We start from the raw sequence: 14,355 nt of genomic DNA, 5'->3' as shown, positions 1-14,355 counted from the left end.
ACATGTATGCAGAAGAGTTAAATCTCAGATCGATTTTTAAAATATGCTGATAAAAACGATATAGTCTAAAAAAAATGAATCACATAGCTTCAAAATCAAAAATGCTTAAATTAAATTTAGTTTTGAAATAATAGTCAATTTTGAATTGCATATTGTAAACAAAATCTTTTTTACTGGCATGCTGGCTTCCGCTTACCGAGAGTTGGTAAAATAGCATATTTTCAATTTTGGCGGCGCTGGCAAAATAGCCACTGCCTTTAAACTATTACTTAGTGTAAAAAAGTTCTGGGAAAATATAAAAATGATACATTGAACCATTTGAAAGAATTATATTTCAATTTTTACAGATGACTACACATTTCATGCGCTTTAGGTACAATTAGAGATAGCAGTACTAGTAATGTGGTCAGTGACGTATGAATGGCAGTATTTTATGAAACTATTGTTATCAAGTGTTTAACTCTGAATGTTGCTTTGAAAGTAAACAGTCATGTAATCCTCCGAAATGAGAATGATGTTTATGAGTGCACGTGTGGTTCTGGAGTCTGATGACTTTTGTACAATTATAATGTGTTCTATGATTGTTGACGTACATGTAATGCTATGTACTGTCTATACACAATGTTTATCTTTATCTGTGTTTTCATCTTTTACTTCTTTACTAGAAAATAAACTTTTCTGTGTTTTAGCGAATCACGGTTTTCTTTCCATATACAAATAAGATGATGTGGTGTGATCAATTATCCTCATACTTTTTTACGACTGTACTTCGCTCCTCAAGATATTTAACAGCTTTCAATCTAAATTCCTTCTGCCTAATAAAAGACATCCATTGCTTATGTTTTAAAATCCTTTATGACTTTTAATTTAATCTATGCTATAGAATTATGTTTGTTTACATAGTCTCTGCAATTTCTATTTCGTGAAGATCAATACAGAAAACGAGTATTCGGGCAATTTTATTCAAGCGCTTATGTGCAGCTTAAACCTTACTATTATTAAGTTTCTGTTAATGGAGTTAAAAAAGAAATTAAGTTACTAGAACGTTAATGGAAACAATTTTATCGTTACGTTTAAATGGCTTAAATACCATTGTACCTTGGTCTTTTCTGACGCCCTGGAAAATTATGCAAACACAGTTACAAGTCTAATGGTTATCGTTTTATGAACTACACTAGTTAGTGATCCTTCTGCAATAATTTCGTCAATTTCTGAGACAGGGTCGTTTTAACCCTTCGTGGCCCTACTCCTTTACATGAATCGAACGTAACCTTTGTTCCAAAACTATGTCGATTTCACTGTGTTTAAATTGAAATTAAAAAACAACTACATATCTTTTATTCCTATTCTAATGCATAACAAAAACAATAAAGCATTGGAGCTTGGACAATTTTACTAATAAGAATTAAAGAAAAAAAATCGAGAAATTTCATAAATGATCTTGACGCATTAACGTCGTGTCAAAACATGACGTCAAACGAATGAAAATTCTAAAGCTGAAAGTTATTCGTTACCTGTAATCTTCAAATATGGATACCTTCTCATTGAAATTCAGTTTTGAGCTTATTGGAGTTTCGTTTTCTATTATATTGCATTAGTTGCACATTTCTGGGTGTAAACATGTCAATTAGAGGTTCACATTTCAAATATTTAATGTACATTGTCTTATACAATTTTTTTTCTAGAGGTTGTTTGAAAAATAATTTACGTAAGCCATAGATTTATAGATCATTTTTTACTTGATCTTACAAGAAGTAAAATAGAACAGCCAAACACACATCACACTTCTATACGCACCAGTTATTTAAATTACCGTATTTGTTCTATTATAATACAAATAAAGTTAAGCTAGAGACAACTTTTGAAAATGATGGCACAGACCTAGTGAATATAATATTGATATCAAATCTATGGCTTGCATGCATTATTTCTTAAATATATCATGTAGATAAAGAACAATACCAAATGTAACATTGCTATGCGGATTTGTAATGAGTTCGTCAGGTTCAATGAAGCAAATCACTTTTCCTTGTATTCCACACTTATTTGTTCTAAACAGATTTCCTGTTGATATGTACAAATGTCGCCATAACCCTTAGTTAGCATATTATCTTAACCATTTGATGAGAAGGCTATTTGATAAATTTTGCCTTTACAGACTTCGTTGTGTGAATCTTATTGTGGTATATGTCCAATTTTGATGAAAATGGCGATAGCTATGTATTTGATATTGAAGTGTAATGGTCTATGTCCATATACAACTATAATACGATATTGCTTGATTGATTTATTGATTGATTGATTGGTGTTTAACGCCACTTTCAGCTGTATTTTGCTATTTCGTGGCGGTCAATTTTTATTAATAAGGAAGCCGGGGTGCCTGGAGAGAAACACGAACCATAGGTAGAAAAATTAACAATCCAAGTCAATTAAGGTTGGGGTCGAACGAACGTGTCACGTGCAGGAATCGAACTCACAACCTAAATGTTGACAGACTAGAGCTACAGTAGTTCGACTACTTAGACTACTAGGCTACCGAGGCCACTATATATCTACACATTACGCGTTTTTGTTAAAGTTACAATGTTTTATCTCCACACTCCCATTGGATTATACTAGGTCATTCATGTTGTTAGTTCAAAGAAACATAAATTTGTAGTGTTGGATCTCCATTATTTTTCATGTATTTTTGCTGTAAAAGAAATGTTATCAAAGTTCTCAAGTTGTACTATGCTTTAATTTTTTGCATAGTTTGAACTCAATCTATGAGCAATTCTCAGCAAATGAAGCAGTCGAGAATTGGTGATTTTACACATTTAAAAACATCATGGTCTATCTTCAATAAAAATATAGGGATACATTTCTAAAAGAACTTTGTTTGTATTAAAGTGTTCTATTTCCAGAAAAAATGGGATTCTTTATTTATCTTATTGTTTTGTTTATTCAAAAACATCCGACCAAATGGTTATTTTTCATGTAACTAACATCGAATCCTACATCGAATCCTATATGTCTTTTTATGTTTCAGTCAAATAATTATGATATTGCGCTTTAAAACATTAGTTTAAATGTTTATTATTGTAATCAAATGGGAAACACATCATTATACAATTCACACGACGTATTTTTGAAAGTGCGAATAGAATTTGAATTTGCACATAGAAACTAGCTTCCATTCTGCAAATCGAAATCGAAATCGGATACAATCTAAAAATTGCAAACCTATTCAAAATAACATGTTGACTTCCGATTTATACATAACCTATTTGAAAACAAAACTATCTTTATCCCTGCATTTAACACTTGCATGACGTCTTTCTAAAGATGTAGGGTAACCTTTGAATAGGTGTGTCAGATAAACATTCATATCGTCTCGTTTTAAACTATGAGTTAAGTATAAGCAATAGCAACAAAAATAAGGCATATAAAAAAAAATATTATAATCTTAACACTACGCTTCACCATCTCAGTCGAAAACACTCATTACTCTTCATTTTTTTTTTGCCCTTGACACGAATATGCTGCTACTGAAAAAAAAAACCAATCTAATACCATCGTCATCATCATAATCATCAACAGCGGCACAATCAGTGTAGATTAAATGTGAAATATCAATACTTTTATTATACATGTTTTTACTAAGAATATATCAAACATAAATACATTATAAGATACATGAGAAACAATTATTTCTCATTACCGCATAGGAACATGACGATTAAATGAAGCATTTTAGTTCCGGACAATACCAATGTTATTCGATTTGAATATGAATAGTTTTGCTGTGGTTGGATAGACATGGTAGGTCTCCAGCAGAAATCAATGACCACAACAATCATTTTTTAAATGAAGTTGTTACTTGACCTGAAGAAGTCGTTCCTCTGTGACTTGTTGGCGTGGGTTTTATATCTTCTAACGCATTTGAGTGTGTCTTATTCCTTATATCAGCAATAGCAGCGGCAATGTAAACCAACAGCAAAACCGCAGATACAATGATAATATATATCAGTATGTTTGGAAGTGTCATAAAGTAATCTAAAAAAGAGAAAACATTATGTGTATTAAACTTTGTCGATATGAGCTAATTTTAGGTTGTGCTGTACTTATGTGCATTTTTATTAAACATATTTGAAGTTTCTGCAATATTTCTTGTTGTAAAATATTCTACACTTTTTTTAAAATAATAATAAGAAGATGAATGTCAATTAGACAAATATACGTCAGCGACGCAGATGTAGGCAAATTTAGGTCATCATGTGGCCTTCAACCATGGGAAAACAAAAAGCATATAGTACGCTATAAAAGAGATTTCAGCATTTTCACATTATTCATAATGCTAATAAAATGTATTTGCGATATGGCCTCTCAACTGTGTTAAAACGAGGCCACTGATGAGTTTCATGCAGAAGAAACGCACATATGGCATTGAACATTAGAATCCTTGTATCTGTTGAGAGTTATAGACTAATAATCTTCAGTTCTTTATTTAAGATATGTCTTACCAAAACGACATCGCATGTTCCAAAGTGGTCCGATTTCTGAAGATTGAAGTTTAAAACTTCTACTATTATCAAAATCGACAGCAATTTTGATCTTCATCGTTACAGGGAGACATGAATGTATTACTTAACGTACACTACAAAATGTATACAAATGTATTATGTTGTAGCAATTAACTTTAGCGTCTGAAACCATTGCCTGTTCCGATGTACAATTATTAGGATTAAACGTTTTGTTCTTGAATTCGCGGGAACATTGTATACCCATAGCGCAGCTGAGTGCAATTCCTAATTATATCTGTGCTGCCTAATTGTACACTCTGAAATTAACAAGAGTCAACGATCAATTGCAGGAAACACTATTTCAGTCCTACATTTTCTCAAGACATGTGTATATTCTCTTCTTGCATTGTGCACGTTGTATCACAGATCAACACATGAACTTAAAAAACTAAAAATCAAAACCAGAATTAAATTTAATCAGAACATGAAATATTGAGCATATGATATGATTTAACATAATATGTGTATGATTGAAAGCATTCATGTAAAATCAACTTACTACATCGTTTAGTATATACCCCAAATAATTCGTTGGGATCATTTGATATGGCAAGAGAAACAAATAATACACTGTAGTGTCTAATGAGATAATGCTGCTACAATTTATTATGCGAGTATTTCACAGGAGGAATAAAATACAAAACAGTATGTCTATATATTCAAATATAAATATCGGATAGCATGTTTGGACTTTTATGATACCTATTTAATGTGTTTGCATTATTCACATCTTCAAATAGGGATCATACGGAGAATGATATTGGCTGCATAATGAAGTTAGCTTAACTGGACTTGAGACATTACTGTCAGAAGCCGGTATATTCCTTTTGATTATCCTCTCTTTCTTTTAGGAGAATAGCTTATACATTGTATACATTGAGGGCCTCAGGGAAGATTAGTTTGTTGTAGCTTAATGTGTTTACCTTCTTTAGATACAAAAATTATTATTATTATTATTATTATTATAGTAAAGGTTTAATGCGTTTTGGAAAATCGCAAGTCATTAACAAATATACATATCATCCATTTCGGGTACATCTTCAAAAAATGATATACCGACTGTATACGGTAAACATATTTTAACAAAAATACCGATCTGTAACATGATTTCGGTTAAATTAAAAAGGTGAGGTCATCACAATTGTCATAATCAAACACTCGACTATATCAACCAATGGCAACACAATGACACTTAAGTGGTAAATGACACTTACACACTTGACATAATGGATTTTACGTATCTACATCGCTCTTTAAAATCAATTTAGTCTTATTCTTAAATTCGGGTTATCGTTTAAACTACAAATTACAAAAAATATCTCAAAATCTAACATTGAACTATTCTAACGCTGTCTTTTCAAACATCACGTGCATTGCAGGATAGCACAAATTCAACATGGTTTTATATTTCGTATCTGCATGTTTTATATCGTTTGTAAAATTAATTTATCGGTTACTTTGTTTCTCTCCATCCCTTTGTCTTTATCTTGCTTGTTCGTTCTAGCTTGATATTGGTATGATTGCCCCATACATCCATTGTACCATCTTCATATGTTGACCGTTGATAAATATTCACACATATCATGTTAGCCACTGTTGTCAAGAACTGGTCGTCTGTACACAATACATGAGCCATGAATTCATGAATACTTACTTCCATTCCTAACATTTTTTGCATGTACCACTCGAAAAAGTAGATACTCTCCCAGACACTGCAGTCTTTCCTCTTTATGTCCGTAAAAGTGATTGTACTTGTGAATGGAAGTACTATTTGAACAATTTATATTGTTCTTTCCACATCATAGATATCAATTCCTGATTTTGCTCTTTCAAGGAAACGCGTATTTCCGAAATAAAATAGCGTGTTTTTCTATATATGTATATTTTTGTGTTTGACACCATTTGACAGAAAGTCCAATTTCTAGTTCAATATATTGTAACCACCTATCAATTTCAAATCTCTTTGCTACACATCTGATTGTATTTTATTTTATTTTTACTTTTAAGATTTTGGTAACTCTTCTTATTCTGTTTTGTTTGGTTTCAAAAGGCTAAACAATGGATATTTATGAAGATCTCAACCAAGTTGGGTAAATATATTGTTATATGAAAGTAACACTTTGTACAGTTCATACATTCTTAGCACTTTTCTGGTTTAACTTTTACCACGAACGCTCATACCAAACCATTTGGAAGTCAGGGACGCATCAAATACGTAGATACGTAAGGAGCTATGCGCTCAATAGGGTTTAGTTGTAGATATAAAGGTACATATTTATCATTTCACTTTTATCATCAGACGGCGAATACAAAAGGAATAGTCAATCAACTCATCATGATACAACAGTATACAAAACGCAAAAAATACAACTAAAGACTGAACAACACAAACTCATAAAGAATCAGGAATGGTCTCAGGTCTTGAGGAATTGTAAGAAAACATTTTTGACATGTGGAACCTTTCGTGTTGTTCAATTACTAATACAAATTTGATTTAAGAAGAGTTATAGTAAAATGTTTACAAATAATTTGGGCTATTTTACTCGTCTCGTGATTATATCATACTCACTTATCTATTACATTTTGGGGCCTCGGTGGCCGAGTGGTCTAAGTAGTTACTACTGTAATCAATAGCCAGTCAACACTGAGGTTGTGAGTTCGAACCCCGCTCGTGAGGGTTCATTCGACTCCAATCTTAATTGACTAGGATTGTCATTTTTCCTATCGAAGGTCGGTGGTTTTCTCCGGGCACTCCGGCTTCCTCCACCAATAAAAACTGGCCGCCACGAAATAGCCAAAACAGCGGTGCTTAAAAGTGGCGTTAAAACACCAAAAATCAAAATCTATTAAATTTTGGTTGTATTTTGACATAACTGTAACAATTCTAGGATTTGTTAGAAATGGCAATATTTCCGAACTAAGAGCTACAAACATGGGGCTATTAATGATTATTTAACATATACACTTCTTCATTGTTCTTGTGGAATACTTTTTGTGTAAGTTTGTTTGTAATGAACGTGATTGATGAACTGTATCTTCTAATTTCTAATTGTTGTGTGTGTTTTGCATATTTTGTGTATCAACGATTTGGACTCGGTCTTGAAAATATTCCAAAATTTACGGCAATATTGAAATTTCATTTCAAAATGTACAATTTACTCAGATGTTGTTATCATGCTGTAGAAACTGTATTATATTGTAATTCAAAGTTTTAAGTTAAGGACAAAATTTCCCATTGGAAACTTCTTATTTCTTGATTTAAGAATTAAATGCTTCTTTTCGCAACTTTATTGTGGTATACGAGCGTTGATCAGACCTTTTGTTTCCGCACTTCATATTAAAAATGTGCGCACAATCAGCCCTTTACAACCCTTCAAAAATACAAACAGAACCATTCAATTATTATAAGTGCATGATTATGCCACAACCATAAAATAATGTGTTTTTTATGTTTGGTTTATTTTCTTAAGTAATGTTGTAACATTTTCACGGAAAGCAAGTTCTTACATGAATGTTGCATTTTATAGAGACATAAAATCAATGGAAAGTACTGATTCTTATGAAACAGACGTATATTTTAATTGTTTATGAACCAAGTTATGTGCAATGCATTTTATTAGTGGCTATCTTAGGTCATCTTGTAATGTTTGTTTATCAGCTTGTTGATGTTGATAACATGTCTTTGACAGTTACTGTTAAATTTGTTCTCTGAAACTTTGTGGTTGCAAAATTTGTATACATCTGTTCAAGTTTAATATTATATGGTACAACTGTTAAAGAGGTTTACCGATGATAAAAGGTCATAGATAAATATCGACAACACGTCAATCTTACTCACACAAAAAAATGAGGGAATTACATACACTCCTAAAGCTGTCAGACCAGATAAATCAACAGCCTTTCCTGTGATACATGCATCAAATAACATTTGATCCACATTCAGACAAAATGTCACAGTGTAGTCCAGGAAACAAATTACAGATCAGACGACTGCATTGGTACTCAAAGATCTTCGACTGCAAAGAAAACATTAAGCTAGCGATTCTAGAAAAAAAAAACATACATCGTATTGTTCAACTAACTAGTGATTGTAACTTTAAAAGACACATTTATTGTCGATTTCAGTCTTCGTACCGCATAATCCTGTTGGCAATTTTTTTATAGGGAACCCACCAATGCTAATGCAGTCCATATAGTATGAACATGCACAACGCTTACGTATCAATTGCGACATGTGCACGTTGAGTGACGGGTTAGAGGGTTTGTTGTTGCTGAGAAATAGAAAGTTTGAATTTAAGTAAAATAGTCTTAATATTGCTAGATAACTCATACATGTATAGTTAGTAAGACTAAATACAAGATTAAAAAGCAATGAGCATTGATATGTACAGTTGATAAACACCATATAACAATCGTCATAAACAACAAACAACATTGCAAATATGTTGTAAAACGTGCTTGATTTAATGTATTACATCTGAGGACTTTCCGATCTATGAAGTTTCATACGTGTAATAATATAAAGGCAACAGTAGTATACCGCTGCTCAATAGTCATTAATCGATTAAGCAAAAACAAATCCGGGTAACAAACTTAAACCGAGGGAATATGCCATAAAATAACTAACAGATTGTTAGGAAGAATGTATATTAAGAACCTATATTAACTATTATCGATATTCTGTGCCACAAACGATTTAACCCAGATCTGTTTGACATAAGTCGTGATTTTTTTTACTCAAGAGCCTTTGGGACTTGGTTAATTGGTTTTCGTTTGCATCGTGAAAAAACTAGTCTAAATGACAGAATGAAACATTCTATGTTGACTGAAAATCTTATCACACATTTTACGTGTCTTTGATACTAAAGATTAAGAAATCACTGTGAGGTTTTTATCAATGTGAATAATCGGACTGGGTGAGTTTCGCTATAAAAAGAACTCGCCTCTGGATATTTGATACAAATACCTTAATGCAGCTTTCCTGAAATCGCAATAATTAATCTCGAATATTTGTCAATTGATCAAAACTTGCAATAATGAATGCACGCAATAATTCCTGAATTTATAGTATTCAAGCAAAAACTAACCCAACACAAAAGGAAAAATTACAAAATACCCAACTAAATAGAAAACCACTACAATAATTAAGGAACATAACAAAATATGATAAAGTGAAAAAAAATAAAACAATAAAATAGTTTTTTGATTAAGAACATTATTGAATCAAGGATATAATCTATTGAAGAACGCGAATAGATGATCATTGAAGTTTGTTTTATTCCAATGGTTGAATTTACTTTTGTGTAAATCGAGTCAATTGACTAAAGAGGATCTTTTTTTTAAAAGCATAGGATTTTTTAATAATACATGAGGAGTTATTTGGTGATTTTTTTTAGTTCAGTTATTATGAACACATTTTTGCAGTTTGACAATGACCAGGTACTGTTGATCCCATATCACTAATATATGTTCAGTCTACAGATATTATCTTGTGAGTAAACAAAACTGATTTGCTGGAAATGTCTAACAATGGCTTAGAAGTTTTCTTTCAGGCATTTAACGTCAACTTGGACAGGTCGAAAACAGTGTTTATTCAAAAAAGCCAATACATTTCTTCGTTGTAACAGTTCAGTATCGACGACAATATTCTCGATAAACCTTTCCCTTTTATCATCGTTTGATGGCTATGGTACCTAGGCAGTAATGGGTTTCTTGTACTTTGTGGTATGTATGTGGGATCTTTTACAATATCTTGTGAATGCCTTGTATGTTATGAATGCAGTTACATATGCAATCAACAGGATACCAAAAACCATGATTGTATCTTTGAGTACTTCTCGAATGTATGTGAGTGTCATGTCGGCTTCTGAAAAATAAAAAAATCATCATCATCATCATCATCATCATCATCATCATCATCACATCATCATCATCATCATCATCATCATCATCATCATCATCATCATCATCATCATCATCATCATCATCAAAAAGGAAGATCTGTGAGTGCATTCAAAACCCCTATTATACTCATTTCAAAAAGCACAACATATACAATTGCCGTATTCTCTTAAACATCTTCAAAGGTAATCGAAAACGTTTCATAACAGCATGATATGGTTTAGTTAAAATAGCTTCCATTAAATGTCTATATTTGAACTACAAACCATATGATCTTCACATCATAGATCCATCAATGAAGTCTTTATTAATATTGACTTGTATGATGTTAAATTTACCTTTTGAGTTTGTACAGTTTTCAGTATGTAACGAAATGTTTATTGACTTTTCAGCGATTTGTCTTGAGCAGCATAAACACATTATTGCCATCTTGCTATTGTATCTACCATTTGTCCACTGGCACAGACTAAATGAAAAAATTAAATCTATTTACCAAACACTGTATATTAAGCATATATTATTTCAAGTGAAGTATAAGCATAGATGTTTTTTTTTTAATTTGTATCACGAGAAATACCTTTTTAGCGATAAAAAACAACTAATCAACTCCGTAATGAATTTTGCTATTGAGCAATTGTTAAGGCAGATGGTGGTCCAAATTGAGAAAAAAAAAATATATTAATACTTTATCAAATAATGTATTTTATATTATTTTTTTTTATACAGTATGCATAATGAGTCATGGGATTTTTTTTTACCTTGTTGGTAGAATGATTTTGTAAAGATTATTCATTGAAAAAAAATACTTGTTAAAAAAAAAAGAAAACGATGTATTTATATTTTAATTTTCTCATCAGATATGATAAGGTAGCTCTTATACAATAAGACCACATGTACTTTAAGACATGTGGTTTGCGATTCTCATTTTCGTTTTACAAATCACACAGTAAATTTACTGTACATATCTTAATAAAATTGTTCATCCCCGTTTATTTTTAAATAAATAAAGAAAACAATTAAATGAATTAGATTAAAGAACTATATTTGTTATTTTGTATCTCTTATTATAGTACACACTGAATGAAAAATAAAAAAAAAAAAACACACACACACACACAAGACGCCAACGTGTACGTTGCATCAATGGAAGTATCCATTGCACTCTGAGCATAATTTAGGAATCATGATCATATAAATAAGAAGATGTGGTATGAGTGCCAATACGACAACTCTCCATCCAAGTCACAATGTATAAAAAGTAAACAATTATCATGAATATAGATCAAAGTACGGTCTACAACACGGAGCCTTGGCTCACACCGAACAGCAAGCTATAAAGGACCCCAAAATGACTAGTGTAACACAATTCAAACAGGAAAACCAACGGTCCAATCTATATAAAAAACGAGAAACGAGAAACACTTTTGAACCATACCAACAAACAATAACCACTGAACAATAGGCTCCTATCGTTAAGGTATATACAATCACGGGTATTGGTGTACTTACATATATCTGAATGTTGTCCACTTTAGAAACTTCTATAACTATCATATATTAGATCGAAGAAACTGTTGATCAAATGTAAAAATCAATAGTACTTGTGATCATTTATCTAAATTTCCGGTTCTCTGTAAATTAAATTGATTTCCTATCGTGCTTATACATGTTATACCAGGGAAATATTTGTTTCCGAAATGAAATAATGTGAATATGTGTATTTATTTATTAAAACAATTTTAATAAAACATAACTTTGGGTTTATAGGTTAATAATTTGTTCAATTGTAAAACTATCTTTTAACTAATAAATAAGCTTATTTAAGTCTTTGATACATGATATTTTTTATAAGTAGTTATATGTCTTGAACTCACTGTCAGTAACTCCGAGCACTCCCAGGTAACAGTCAGCAGAACGGTTTGTAACCCTACTCGGACACATTAGTCTGACTCGGAGCCGACCAGTCTTTGTTCTTACTCCTTAACATCGTCTCCTAAGCGGCGAAGTAGCAAATACCAATTTAAAAGTCTTTGGTGTGACCCGACCTGGGTTTGAATTCATGACCTCTCGGACTCGAGGCGAACATTCTACCACAACTACACCAAGGCGGTCATGCAGTTAAGAATGTCGCTTCAATAGATCACAATGATTTAATGCATAAAGGATATAACAACATAACATTTAATATAAGAAATAAATGATAGATTAGTAATAGGATTCACTCTCTCAGCTACATGTCATATCATTATAGTTTTGTCATTTAAACCTATGACTTCAAGCTGTTTGTATATTTTTTTCACCAGTTTCTTCTGTTGTTTTATTTTGCTACTATTACGATAATTATTTTCATTCATGATTTGTGTAACTTTATGTACAAAATGTTACGAATATACCACAGGTGTTTATAACTGTACCAAATCGATTACAACGGCTTGTTATATACATAATTTAAATATCATAAATGTATGACTATCTTAAAATATAAGTCATGACCATTTACAGAGTCCAGTTTCATTAACTCTACACTTCAATAGGCTGATGTTGTGTTCTTTGTGGAAATATTCGATTTGCACTTGAAGAAGAAATATACGATACTGCTTTCAGTTCCATAGCGTTACTCACTGGTCTGTCAGAGGTCGATTTTCGGTTATTTTTTCTGTTAAATATTTGAGATTCTCGACCATATCGTTTTCTAGTGTTACGTAGACAACTTGCACCACCTGCTGATAGCAAAACGAACAGCGGAGCAGCTGATACACTGATCATATAAACATACATGACTGGAAATGTCGAGTACACTTCTAAAAATATAAACTACATGTAAATACTGTAAATTCAGGACTGTGCATTATTTACTGCGAAATTTCTACAATGCACAGAAATGCGAAATATGCAAGTGCAATTTCTAAAGATTTTATGACTACAAATAATGTTTTCAAAATTGACTAAATAAAGGCAACAGTAGTATACCGCTGTTCGAAACTCATAAATCGATAGAGATAAAAACAAATCCGGGTTACAAACTAAAACTGAGGGAAACGCATCAAATATATAGGAGGACAACGACACAACAAAAACACAACATTAAAATGTAACACACACAGAAACGAACTATAATATAACAATGGCTATTTTCCTGACTTGGTATAGGACATTTTAAGAAAAAAATGGTGGGTTGAACCTGGTTTTGTGGCATGCCAAATCTCCCACTTTTATAGCAATGTTAAATATAACATTAAAATGACAACATTACATGACATGACTACAATACAAATGAATGGGAGAACATATAGGACAAAGAAACACACGAATAATAGCTAACAAAAGGTACAAGGTTTAGAACTTAATACGCCATACGTGCACACAAGACTAACCAGTGACGCTCAGATGAAAAAAGTTTGAAAGCCAAAACAAGTACAAAGCTGAAGAGCACCGAGGACCAAAACTTCCAAAAAGTTGCGCCTAACACGGCCAGGGTTTTCTACTTGGGACAAGAACATCCTTATTATTTAGAATAATATATACTTTTGCAAACAGTAAATTTTATAAAATGACTATATAATAGATATACATGATAAAACCGAAGTGGGGACTAACTAGAGAAAAAAAAAACGGATACATTACATAAAACAACTTAACCCAACACTTAAAAATACACAGCCGAGTTAGCCAAAGCCTCAACGCACAAAGTGACGTCACATTTGAAATTCTAAAAAAAACACACAAAGTGACGTCACATTTGAATTTGTAAAAATATTACCCATAAATATGATAGAATTAGGATTGATTCAAGATTAGATCTGTAATACTGACATTACATTTATTAATAACAATGAAAATTACAATACTATTAATATCAAATTGTGGTAGTAATTAGATAATAAATTGAATT

At 31.8% G+C, this 14,355-nt stretch overlaps 1 long non-coding RNA gene across 2 annotated transcripts in view; it reads right to left on the bottom strand.

The window, feature by feature from the left end:
- Positions 1-9,900: 9,900 nt before the first annotated feature.
- Positions 9,901-14,355, bottom strand: part of LOC127718307 (uncharacterized) — a 40,408-nt gene continuing 35,953 nt past the window's right edge. The window contains exons 1-3 of one of the 2 annotated variants that reach the window (XR_007989725.1): positions 11,973-12,089; positions 10,802-10,929; positions 9,901-10,428 (exon numbers count right to left, since the gene is read on the bottom strand). This is a non-coding gene — a long non-coding RNA (uncharacterized LOC127718307). Of the gene's footprint in view, positions 10,429-10,801; positions 10,930-11,972; positions 12,090-14,355 lie in introns of those variants that run through there. The other variant, XR_007989724.1, reaches the window with a different exon arrangement.

Source organism: Mytilus californianus, unplaced genomic scaffold (genome assembly GCF_021869535.1).
Source record: "Mytilus californianus isolate M0D057914Y unplaced genomic scaffold, xbMytCali1.0.p SCAF_10, whole genome shotgun sequence".
NCBI lineage: Eukaryota > Metazoa > Mollusca > Bivalvia > Mytilida > Mytilidae > Mytilus > Mytilus californianus.
This window is presented reverse-complemented; position numbering and strand designations above follow the sequence as displayed.